The following is a 13,937-nucleotide window of genomic DNA, read 5'->3' as shown; positions in this document are numbered from 1 at the left end:
TTTTTTACAATTTCACAATGTACAATATAACTGTCCAAGATAAATATAACTTGATGTTACCTAACAGATTATGCAGCTCAAAACACAGGTCATATTTATAGAGAGTTTTATCTCGATGAAGAAATTGTTTTTATTAATACATCAAATGTAACATTCAAAGTTATTACTATTTCAAAGGACCAAGGTATAAAAAAATCAATCTTATGAAAAAAGGAGTCCAAGACATAAAAATTTAATAAAATCAGCAAGGAAAACTGAGTTACTCCCAGAACATTAATTAGCATCCTCTTTTTTTTTTTTTTAAGATCCAGTTGTTTTATGTGTGCTTGAATCAAACTGTGAAATATGATGTATTAAGAACTATGTAATGTTTTGAACGACCAACAATAAAATAAAAAAAAGATCCAGTTGTTTTATGTGTGCAGGTTTGAATCAGAGTGTTGATTTTCTTTCACATTCCTTTTTCTGTAATTTGGATGAGTTTTTTAATAGTGGTAAAGGTGATAAGAGCTGAGTAAAGATAGATTATGTTGAGGGGATACAGATAACAATTTTATATTAAAATCAATATATTGATTAAACTATTAATACATTATATGCATTATAAGGAGAATTAAGCTTGTTGAAATCATTATTACTATGTATTTTGAGTAGTATAAATAACATTACATGACAAGATTTTCTGTGGAAATAAAATAAAAATAAATGTCATTTTATCAGCAGAGAATTATCCTAATTTATTTTGCATTGTTTTCTAATAATGACTGAAATATTTATTGGTCAGTGGAATTATAGCTTATAATTAATCACCTTCTAGAAAGGTGACTTTTAAGTGTATTGATTCATAAACCTCAAAACAGTTAACTTACAGTCTTTTTGCTTCTAATTTTTTTTTTCATCTGGCTTGATTTTTAGGTACATATTTCCCACAAGGCAGTAAAGGGTAGTTTTTAAACATGAAGACTATGGAACCCAATGTCCTAGATTAAAAAAAAAAATCTCATCTGTAATACTGGCAAATGATATCCTATCCATTTCTCATCTGAAAGATTAAAATAGTAATTTCAACTTTATTTTATTGTGAGGATGAAATGAATTTATATACAATAAGTTCCAGGAATGGTTCTAGGCATATGGAAAACCTTCAGATTATGATTTCTCAGCCAAAAGACCTAATTGATGGATTGGTTGCTTAAGCTTACTTCCTGATAACTTTTTATCCCATTTAGTTGGGGTGGAAAATATAAAGAGGAAAAGGAGAACACAGATGGCATATCTAAACCTTTGATGTCCAAATTCAGTTCAACATGCATGACATTTGTGCATCTATAGCATCCTACCTTGTTCTCAGATATTCTCAGTTCAGAGACTCTCTAGGCCCTCTATTCCTGAGAGTAAACCACCAGTTATTTATATGGGTAGAATGCATGAGGGCAGTCTGTGGGTACTCTAAATGGGCATCTAATACCTTCTACTTCCATTTGAAATGGTGATGATTCCTCCAAAGGCCAAACTCCAGAGCCATTTTTCTCTGTAAATCAATTTTGCTCTTGACACTACATTTGAGGAGTTGGCTTCTTTGAGGAGTCTAATTGCATACCATTTGTCCCTCTGCTTTCCAGATCACAAACATCTCTGCTTGCCTCTTTATTCATCTGTCTTCTCTGCTTCTTCTCATACTGAAGGAACCTTGCCTTTTTAGAATATTACTTGTCTTTCTTCATGGGATTCAAGAATCAAGCCTTTTGATACTTTAAAAAAATTTTAAACAATTTAGGATATTAAATCATAGACTTAAAGTTTTTTTCTATTTTTTAATGAAAAACTGATGATATGCTGTCAAATTTTTCAGTTCTTTCTAGGGGTTCTAGGGGTCATATTATTTAAAATATCATTACAAACTGTTTTCTTTATCAAATCACTTATTCTGACCAGCATTTTCCATGAGGCCTCGATGACCCAGGTTTCTAAAATTACTTCATACATAAAGATGAGCATTATATATAATTTGTGTGTGTGTGTGTGTGTGTGTATGGAGAGAGAGAGGAGAGAGAGAGGTGTTAGAAAAAACATCTGCGGTTACCAGTTACTAAGAAGCATCACTAGATTTAACACATGCTCATCTTTTTTGGGGTCAGGCTGTGATTCATCTTGTGTATATACTCTAGGAGTGATAACATCATTAGAAATGTGGAGAATTATATTTTATTTTCCTTGACTCTCTTAGATCACATCAACAGAACAAGAATTCATATATCATTTCCACTAAGTGTGGAGTGAGCAATTGCTCTTTCAAAACTTATTTTGGTTTTACCATTCACTGTGTCAGGGTTTGTATAATGAAGAGAAGGGTAATTAGTGAAGAAGAGGTGGTTCTGGTTTTTACAGTTTTTGTGCATATATGTTCAAACTTCTTTGATACTTTTTAAATAATAAGCTTTAACATAGTTATATGAGATGTATTATCTGTGTTTTTTTTCCAAGAAGGGAATATAAAAAAATAAACAAAAACAACAACAACAAATGAGTCATCACTCATCTTTACATTTATCCCCAGTTTTTCTTAATTTACTCGTTAAAGGTCACATTAATGATACTGAAGGTAAGTTACTGTGCTATTTCTGTGAGATTACCTTTCAGTTATAGAACTGGAGGTTGAAAAGTAGTAGAGGACCAAGGACAAGGTAGTTTTATTTCTATAAAGGCCAAGAAATAAAAGCCATTGCCACACAGTCACAAACCCTGAGGTTAAATCTAGTGATCCCTCTTACTAATGGGTAACTACAGATTTTTTTTCCTAACCTCTTTCTCTGTATATACACATTATACACACACACACACACACACACACACACACGCACACACAGAAGATGTTAGCTTTTTGTATTGTGATCAAAATACCCACAACAACAATTTTGAAGAGGAAATATTTATTTGGTTATGTTTTCTCAGAGCTTTGTTTCATGGTCTCTGGCTCCATTGCTCTATGACCTAGGTGAGGTGAAGCATTGTGGCAGAAGTACATGGTGAAGGAAAGGCATTCATCTCTTGGTAGCTAGGAAACAGAGAGGGAGGGAAGGAAGAAAAAGAGAAGGATGAGGGAGGGGAAGACACACCAGATAAACATAAACCCCAAAGGTACTCCCCCAGTGACCTACTTTATCCATCTGTGTCCCATCAGCCTATAGTTTCAAGTCACATAGTCCATTCAAATTAGCAGAGATTTATTAGGGCACAGCCCTTAAAATCTAATCATTTCATCTTTGAAAATTTCTACACTATTACTAGAGCTTTGGATGTACATCTCATATACAATCCAGAATACACAGGTAGATATTGATTTTGATAATTATTTTCTGGAATTGTGGAAGTTTGGTAAATCTACAGAGTAGATTTCTTCAGGATATGCTGGACAGCCCAGGAAGGATTGTGGTCCATGTCCAAAGACCGTTTGCTATAGAATTCTTTCTTGCTCAGGGCATGTGAGTCTTTTTTTGATAAAGTCTTTCAACTGATAGGACGTAGTTCACGCATATTGTGGAAGGTATTCTGCATTACTCCAAGTCCACTTATTTAAATGTTAACCTCACCTAAAAGCATCTTTGCAAAAACATCAGAATAATGTATAACCTAATGTCTGAGCATTGCAACCCAGCTAAGTTGCCACATTCAGTTGAACACTGGATGTTAACATACTCTTATGAATATTTCACATATTTACTTTAAAACACATGTTTCAAATGGTTAACTTCATAATACAAATATCATAATGTCTATTATTTACAAAGTGACAGAATAATATTGCAAACAGAATTATATGTATATGTGCATGATGACACCCACTTAGAAGGATGCTATATGGACTCAATGGGGGGTATTTCATAAAGTGCTTAACATGATGTTGGAAAATTTTATAAACTCAATATGTTATACATTGTTGTTATTGTAGAAAATATAACTGAGTCCACAGGTGACATGTAGGTACATGTAACCTCCTTCACAGTCAAGAAAGTAGTTCTACGTGTTAATAACCTTAAATGGCAGACTCACCAAGGAAAGAATTTACAGATGTGGCTTCCAGAACATCAAAACACCAAGTAGTTGGTAAAACCATAATACTTGAGATTGAGAAAACAAATCTACTTGCGAAGAGAAAGTAGGCCAGGGGAATGCTGGTGAAATAAATGAATTGGGCATTTTTCTTTTCCTGCAAACATTTTTCTAATGTTTTGTGGATTTATATGGGTTAGGCAAAGATATCATATGTTAATGTATTTAATGTTCCATAGAAGTATAAAATTCAAAGAAAGCAGAGTGCAGACATTTTTGGCTAAAGTATCCTTTAGTTACCCAAGTACAACTGGAAAATATTGACATGTGCCTGGGCATTGCCTGTTCTCTGCTCTGGCTAGTGTGGACCAGACCTTCAATTTACTCTCTACAGATCTTTGAATATGACTATATATATATATATATATAGTTGTGCTAAATTTTATATCAAACAATAGCATAATTCATTCCATTCCTACAAAAATCTTGAATTATAAAAAATCATATCAATAGGAAGGAATTCTCCCTTTTGTATTTCTTAGGACTCTTATAATGGTATTTTTGTTTCAATTTAGATACAGTTTTAGAAATTAATTATTACTTATATGTGCAGAATATATATGAATTTTTGTTAAGCTGTTAACAATTTTATATAACTTTGTATCAGATTTTGAAGACTAAACTGATCTATAAATACAGTCCCACCAAATTATTTATAAATATTTTGGTAGTAATAAAATATATTTATCTAATTACTTAGAGTACTCAGTTGAGAAAAACAAAATTTAATTTCTAAAATAAATGAAAATTTATATCAGACACTATTTGTTTTACATTTCTAGTACATTACTATTATTTCATTACTTTAATTAATATCTATTGAGAGGGCTTATTTTGGAGAGCTGGAAATACTCAAAATATTCAGGTTGGAATGTCTTATATTAATTGCACACAAGTACTTAAAAAGAGAAAAATAACAGAAACCTGAGTTCCTGCCTATCATCTAAATAAGACAAAATAATGAATCATTGAAGGAAATCTAATTATGCACTACCTCAAATGATTCACCAATCTATTTAGATGTCTGTGATTTTTTTTTTTTTTTTCCCAAAAAGTGATTTACTTCAACAGACCTGACAAACTGAAAATAAATTGAATCTGTTCGGTAGAGTTGTATACGTATATTGACATGAAAGTCTACTTAAGGCCTGTTATGAGGAGTTTCTTATACTTCTCTATAAAGTGGGGAAGAGACAGGTATCACAATTTGAACTTTTCTCTTGACATACAATCACATGCAAATATTTTCGTAGTGTTAAGGTCTGAGTGCTATGGTTTAGCCTCCCCAAGATTTAAAAAAATATACAAATTTTAAAACAGTATATAATATTTTTCCATTTAAAATTATATTTTGCAAAAATAAATATAGGAGGGTTACAAGAGAACACGTAGGAATGTTAGACTGAAGAGGGCAGATAAATGAACTCAGTCTATTTTATTTCTTATTCACTCCTTCCCGAGCTTTTCATGTTGCATGCACATTGTCCGTTGCAGTCCAAGGCTAGCTATTTGCCAATACACTACAAAGACAGAAGAGAAAAAGAAAATTCTACAAATCATTCAATATTTTCAAATCTATCCTTCATTTTTGATAATTAATTTTCATATACACAGTAAAGTTTTATTTTTATTGCATTGGCTGGAAAATAATTTAGATTCCCAAAATAATTTATACGTGCTTTTCATTCCTGTATCCTTTAAAAATACACTATGCTCGTTTTATTTAATATCAGTCATTTTATCTATCTTTAAACACACTAATAAGATTTGAAGAGTTTTACTATATTTTTGTAATAATTGAGATTTTAGATACCTACTCATATAAGCATGCACACACAAAACACCCCCATGCACATTCTGGGTTGTCACAACTATTCTAACAGATTGTGATTTTCTCTATTACAGAGAGGAAATGTCCATATAGAGAACTTCTTTAATGACGCTCTATTTTTGGCTCATGCAGTTTGCAGTATGTTACATTGGACAGCAGATTAGTAGCTTGATTAGTTAAGACTTTTGCCTGAAGGCATAACCATTAGGTATGTGTTTCTCAAGCTTCAAGAGGAAAGAATACCACATTGTCAAAAAACCATCCATTTCTTTTCTCTTAATGACTACAAAACTTTAAAAGTTTGCTTGTCAGTGCTTAACTGGGTATCTTTCTTTTTCATTCTTTTTAAAAATTCATTTTACACAGCAGTATTAGTTATTTATAGACAATTCTTTTTTAATAGTCCTTTACTTCAACACTTGGCTTGTCAGCAAGACATATCTAAGAAAGGGAGAGATTTAAGGAGAAGATAAATATGAAAAAGTATGTTAAAATTCTTAGAAGTGGAACTAAATACAGAGAAGTGTAACTAAAGTAGTTCACATTATGTATAGCATTGTTCATAGATTATGGAAGAATAGAATACACCCTCAACCCACGTATGCATTCCTATTCTTTTCCTGTTTTTCATGATGCTTACATTTTAAGAGATAAAATATAATAAAAGAATGAGATGCTGTTGTTCAGTGTTAAGTATATGATGATAACACGAGAAAAAGAATGAGACAGATTCAGTCAGGCTGATTTTCTGAAGCATATGAACTTCTGTAACAGTTCTTTTGAAGATTTCTTCATTATCTAGATATTGCACTGAATCTTCCTTTTACCTTCTTCAGGGATGCTGAAAGAACTCTGGACTTTGTGTATAGTCAACAGGTCAGATTGTCTGACCCTAAATAATATAATAGGAACTCCAGCTGTCTGTTTCCTCATAAATCAATCCAGTAGAGGTTTGCAGTAAAGTATTTGCTATTTTAAGCTTTTAATTTTTAAGAACCATAGTTTCAAAACTTATTATTAGCAGTGTATTAGTATTTTTGTGACTGTGACCAAAATATCTAACAAGAGCAATTTAGAGAACTAAGAGTTTATTTGGAGTTCATGGTTTCAGAGGTCTCAGTACATGGTCAGTCAACTCCATTACTCTGGGCCTGTGGTGAGACAGAATGTCATGGAAGAAAGATGGTGGAGAAAAGCTACTCATCCCATGGCAGCAGGAAAGCAGAGACAGAGAGTGAGAGAGAAAATGCCAGGGACAGACAAATTCCAAGGCTGACTAATGAGTGACCTACTTCCTCCAACTGGTTCACTCTCTGTAGTTCATTTAGCTATCAGTGGATTAATTCAGCAAGTGGATTAATTCACTGATGAAATCAAAGCCCTAATCTTTGCCTAAAAGTCCCAATCTGAACCTTACTGAATTGATGACTATGTTTCCCACACATGAGCTCTTCACAACATTCCATATCTAAACCATAACAAGCAAGGTACCTTACTTTGAGATCAGAGCATACATTTAAAAATATTAAGTTTTTGAACCCCAGTGTAGGTTTTCTAATAAGCTTTTTATATCTCTTTTAATTATATGAAAACTTAAAATGAAAGTTTAGAATAACTTTAGAATCATGTCATGGTCATGTAAACCTTTTATATATCAGTTATATGAATATGTGCCATGCTTTTGATAAGCCCTTAAACCCTTTGTACAGCATGATGTATGACAGTCCAAGGTAAAAATTGAATATGGTTAAAAGTTTTCTTTTTTACATCTATTGACAAACAGTTAAATATCTGTTTAAATATTGAACATTTTAGAATTTCAGCAACATCAACTTCAATAACTCTAACAATAAAGGGTGACATTAAACACTTTTTACTTCCCAAATATGAAAGAAATAAGCCTTCTTATTAATTATTTTATTTAAAAATCTTTGATCTGTTATCTATTTCTATAATGTGTCTGATAATATGAGTATGGTAATATACTGATTAAATGTGATATTTTTAAATGATAAAGAATTTTATTGGATTAAGTGGCAATAGAATTTGATACTTTATTTCTTCTTCACAATTGGTCAAAAGAATTGACCCAAAAAGAAATAAAAAAATAGGAACATACTCATTTCCTGGGGTTAGAAGTAACCTAGGGAATGCAATTATTGTAGAAATAAGTTTAATAAGGGATGGAATCTATAATGTTTTATTGATTATCTATAATATTTTATTTTCCTAATGTCTTAAAATCTGATAAATTCTAAAGTTGGAGAAACAGGGTGATAGGAAAGTTGGAGAAGGAGTAAAAAGGAGACTGGGAAATTACTAGGAGGAAACTGATAGTAGGAACGAACCAGTGTGCCATGCCTTAAGCTGTGTGTGTCAAATATTTGTCACCCTTTTGGCAACTTCCATAGTGTATGAAGTATTTATCCATTGTAACATGGAGAAGATAACTACTGATTGGAAAAACTTCCATGTAGAGGATCAGCATCAGATGAAATTTACCATAAGGAGTATTAAGTGAAACTCAACCACTTTGCATGTCTATGACATGCTGGGCTATATTAAGTACTTGATAAAATCCTGACAATAACTGTTCAAAAATAGTACTTGCTCATTCTGATTTTACAGATGAAAGAAATATAGGTGCAAAGAGATTAAACAACTTTTATTAAGTTACACAGCAAGAGACTACTGGAGCAAAGGTTCAGTTCCAGATTTGCCAGCTCCCCAAATCTATGTAATTTCATGACAACCTCAATGTATCTCCATCACTGCTTCTCCATTAGATTGCATGTTTGATACCATTTATCTGAAATGTCAGGTTTCTAGCTTGAAATTCATTCTGAAGAAAAGACTTGTCAGAGCTCTCTGTATAACAGATCTGTCCTAATTACTCATCTAAGTGGCGTTACATTAGGCAGTAACTAGCTTCAGGAATCTTTACTGGCAACATGGCTACTAAACTATGGAAGGAAATGATGCATTATATTTTACTTCAAATTCCCCAATTCTGATCCAAGTCCAGTTGAATTTGAAAAGTAAATAAATTAAGTATTTGTTTTGTTATTGGATTTGAAGTCTTGCCATATTTGGTTTACTAGGGATGTTAATATATCTTATGTTAATTTATAAAACATCATATTCAGAGTAGACCTTTAAAAAATAATTCTAGTAAAATCTCATGACTTTGAACTAAAAGTAATTTAATTACTTTGACAATACAGAACACTATACTACATATAAACTACTACTATTTACTAGAGGAACACATGTTGTTATTTGGTTTACTATATATACCCCTATTATTTTCTAGTTTTGACCATATTTTTTACAAAGAAATTTGATTAAATAAATTTTTACTTGTTCCTTTATTACAAATTTAACTTTCCTGTAAAATCCATAAGTTATTTGTGTTATTTGTCTCATTGTATTTGGTATCAAGATAATGACTATCTAAAACTCCATGGAAAAGACAGCATAATGTGGTAAGGGCATGATTGTATGGATTTATATTCAAACTCAGATATATGTAATTTGTTACTATTAGCAAGTTGTCCTATATCTCACATAAGTACCTTTTCTCATATGTTTGTGCTTTAGACTCTTCATCAGCAAAATGGGTAGAATAATTGTGCTAATTCCGTGGGATTATCACAATGATTAAATGAGCTAATACCTCCAGAGAACTTACAAGTGTGCCTGTCCCATAATATTAGGACGGGTTTGTTATTTTTGTTTCAGATATACCAATCATCTATGGGTGGATTGATCATAAACCTGTATCCATATCATATACTCTACAGGATCTCTGTGTAGGATCTAAGGGCTAAGGCATTTTGTCTCTGCATTAGAGTAATAATGGCATAGAAAATTTACTACAGGTTATTTATTTGAATGCACTCAGTTACATAATGAGCAAGAGTTAGCAATTTTTTTTCTATATAAATAGAAATATTAAAAATTAAGAACTAGAAATTTCTATTTTATGTTGATATGGTTTATTTTATTTTCACTGTTTTCTCACCATATAAACTATAGTAGTAATTTATATGTAGTATTTTTTTTATCAAAAATGCTCTTTATTTTAACAATGTTTTTATTTTTGCTAAAATACTGTTTTTCTCATAAAACATTAAGTGTTAAATGTTCTCTCACTCAACACAGTTGGATTTTGAGCTTGTTACATCTTTCATCTTAAATTTAATTCCTATATTTGCATACAACAAAAGATAGCAAAGTAGAGATAAGTATAGTTGTGTTTTCAATTTTCAGCTTAGTATTTACCCCTGAATTTTAGATCTGGTGATAGATACATTAATATTTACAATGTCATATATATAGAGAGAGACATACATACATAAATTGTATATAATAAATATATAATCATGAATATATACTCATATGTGTGTATATTTATTTGTGGCATAAAATCAATCAAGAATGTTTAGTATTTATATGTGTGATCAAAACTAATCAAAGATCCTACTAAAGTGGCTAAATCATCACCAAGGATCTAGGAATGTGCTCCAATATTGACAGACATGTTATTCTTTCTATTCATATTACTTAAGCCTCTTCAGTGAATGTTACAAGAGTGAATAGATTCTTATTTAAATGAATAACTTTCTTAGTTGGATACAATCTACTAACAGCATGACTATTAAGGGGATGAATAAAAAGACTCGAATGATTTCATTAACAAGTCAGAAAGGGCATTTCGTTTTGTTTCCAACTTGGTAAAGCTTTTGTGATTCCCACCCTGAACATTGTGGGTGGGAGGGTGAGAGGTACTACACTCTAATAATAAAAAGAATTACTATTGAGGTTTCAGAAGAAAAGAAAAGGTATAATATCCCCTAGCGCAATGTCAAATTCTTTCAAGCATATTTAAATTCTTATGCCAGAATTTCTGTCAGCACAAGATACCAATCAAAGTGAAACTTTCAGTTATCTAAAAGAACTGCATATTTTCACCCCCTTTCTGCTCTTAAAATATAAATACCCTGATGAACACTCTATTGATGTTATTAGTGTTCTTTGTGAATTGGGAAGAAAGTTTCACTTCAAAAGAAGCCAGAAAGAATTAGAACATACAAAATAATAAACAGAGATCAATAGGACTGTATGTGCTGTTCTTTCTACTGAGCAACATCCTGGGTCACATGTGTCAAAGGGGAGAGTGTTCATGATGATTTGACTCCTTAGCCTACAAGTTAGGAAGCAACTCGGTTTTTTAAAAATCTATTTTGAAATTCAATATATTTCTTTTATTCTCAGTACATAATTTTATGATTATTGCTTTCCTATAGGTATGGGATATTTTCACAGACCTTCTACCAGGAGGTTCTATAGCAGTGTATCACTTCCAGCTTGAGAAAAGGAAGTCATTTAAAGTTCCAATTCTACATTTCATGAAACAGTTTGAGTTTATTTTGGATACAATCATTTTCCTAGGCCTCTGAATAGTCCTTTAAGTGTTTTAGCGAGCTTTTCAGGGATTTTACAGAATAATAAGCTGAATAAGACCATTTCATAACTTCTCTTTTCCTAAGTTGATTTTAAAGTCCTTTGGTCTACCAGTCTGACTTCTTATTCTTGATTGTGATGACTAAATCTATTTTTTCTAAGCACATTCCTGTGATGGATATATGACTAAAATAAGGCAAACTGTAATTTTTAGGAGTTTATATAAAAATCTGTTCAAACATGTGAGGTGAGGTTTAATTTGATATTTTCAAAGAGTACTTAGTAGATTTTTATGGATGGTTCATACTGAGAGAATTCCCTGTCCCATTTATGTTAATTAATATTCATGAAGCACTGTATATAGGACATTATAAACTAGAAAATGCATTTGTATAGCTTTTTAAACATAAAAAAATATATAATTTGAATGTATTAAAAATAATACTTGATACTTGAATAGTGTACTTTTATTTGAAAATAGCAAATATCTATTGAGAAAATTTAATATGCTATATATATGTATTACTAGCTTTTAATGGCATTTATGGAACTTAAATATCTGAGGAAATTTTAAATAATTATTAAAACATTTATGTAATCTATACTTAGAATCAAAACACAAACATATTCAATCTTTACTAATAAACCATTACAAAATCGCCCTCTCTGTACCCGTAAGCATAATTTGGATGAAACAAGAAAAACTGTTTTCTGCTTTGAAAGTCATGTTTAATATTTACTAAATTTTAGTAAAATACTTGTAATATGAAGTCTACCATTCTAATTATTTTAAGTGTACAATTCAGTGGCAGTGGCGTTAATTTTAGCCACAATGTTTTGTGACCATCACCACTATATATTTTCTTTTTTTTTTTTAAGAGACAGTGAGAGAGGGGGGGGGAGAGAGAGACAGAGAAAGAGAGAGAGAGAGAGAATTTTTAATATTTATTTTTTTTAGTTCTCGGCGGACACAACATCTTTGTTGGTATGTGGTGCTGAGGATCGAACCCGGGCCGTACGCATGCCAGGCGAGCGTGCTACCGCTTGAGCCACATCCCCAGCCCACCACTATATATTTTCAAAAGCTTATTACCCTAAACAGAAACTATGTACCCATCATAACTAAGATACCTTATAAGTTTTATGAATTTGTAGGTTTTGGATTTGTAAAATTTAATTATGCTGATTTATAAAGTAGTGTAGAAATAATTATAATTTTAAAATTTTACATTTGTGTATGCATGTATGTTTGTAGATATGCATACATATCTACAAACATACATGTGTGTATATATTAACAATTTTGATCCATGTGTTGATCATATATTATGTCAGTATATTGGATATTTTAAAAATTAACACAATTTTTTATTACTGGTATACATAATTTTAAATGCATCAACTATACTCATGCATTTTAAAACATTTAATTGGCTGTAGAACATGTAGTCAGATACACACACACACACACACACATATTTCAGCACATTTCTAATGTCATATCATCTGATGTATGTAGAATAAAATAAAACTTCTTTAAATTTCCATAATCTCAAAGAGGAGATAATATATTTGAAACTAATGGTATACTTTTATGTACATGACATTCTGGCTTTTAAATGTCTTCTCAAATTACTATTTTATAACTCATTGATAGAAGTTACCATTATCTTCTGGCATTGTCTGTTTTAAAACCTCTAAGGCATATAATTTACCAAGAAATTGAGCTACTAAATTTATCTATCTCCTTTTTGTTAGGTTCCACTATTTTTGTTTTTAAACTGTTCAATGCTCTGGGGTTTTTTTCTTTCTTCCATTAGAATATCTGGTCAGAAAATATCCGTGTTTCTCCCTCAATGTTCCAGAGTAGGCTAAAAGCAAATCCAGTATATACAAAGGTAGAGAATCTCCTTTTACACTTGCAAATTTATTTTAAAAAGTCCCCAGCTACAAACTTCTCCTAGAGGTATTTGAGCCATGTCCTGTAAAGGGTTACTGGATATTATTGTTCATCTCATAAAGCTCCTCAGGCAGCCAACCTGTCAGCACTGAGGGTTTTTTTAAGTATTTGTGCTGCTTGTGCCCAATATTAACACAAGAATAGCCGTCCTTATAAATTGAAAAAATTTTACTTTATATTAACCTAATAGAAAAGGATTTCTTAGAATAACATAGCAGTTTAAAGGAAGGTGCTACAAAGGAAAGGTGTAAATACTCCATTCCCTTTCCCAAATGAATATAAACAAACTTCCATTTTTAAAAAATAAGTTTGTATTTTATATGGAGCTATCAGCACCATTCATGCTAGCAATATATTTTTAGTTTAAGGCTCAGATATGATCCAGTAGAATATTTGCTTTTAACTTCTTCTTTATACATTAAAATAGAAGGTCTGCTTCTTATGACAGTACCATAAAAGCCACAACCCTGGCTCCTTATTATCATGAAACCTATAAGAACAATGAGCTTAATTTCAGATTTCAAAACAGCAACTATGATAAATTACTTTGGCGTTCTTTATCCTCAATTC

General features: G+C 31.4%; 1 protein-coding gene and 1 long non-coding RNA gene across 4 annotated transcripts in view; one reads left to right on the top strand and one right to left on the bottom strand.

Annotated features, from left to right (window-relative positions):
- Cadm2 (cell adhesion molecule 2) overlaps nt 1–13,937 on the top strand; it is a 1,002,559-nt gene that overhangs the window by 480,495 nt on the left and 508,127 nt on the right. The window lies entirely within an intron of this gene.
- Nucleotides 1–13,937, bottom strand: part of LOC144376455 (uncharacterized) — a 122,882-nt gene that overhangs the window by 5,693 nt on the left and 103,252 nt on the right. The gene's annotated exons all lie outside the window — the stretch shown is intronic.

This window comes from Ictidomys tridecemlineatus, chromosome 3, assembly GCF_052094955.1.
Source record: "Ictidomys tridecemlineatus isolate mIctTri1 chromosome 3, mIctTri1.hap1, whole genome shotgun sequence".
In the NCBI taxonomy this organism is placed as follows: Eukaryota; Metazoa; Chordata; class Mammalia; order Rodentia; family Sciuridae; genus Ictidomys; species Ictidomys tridecemlineatus.
Note: the sequence above shows the minus strand (reverse complement) of the source record. Positions and strands in the feature narration are given on the sequence as shown.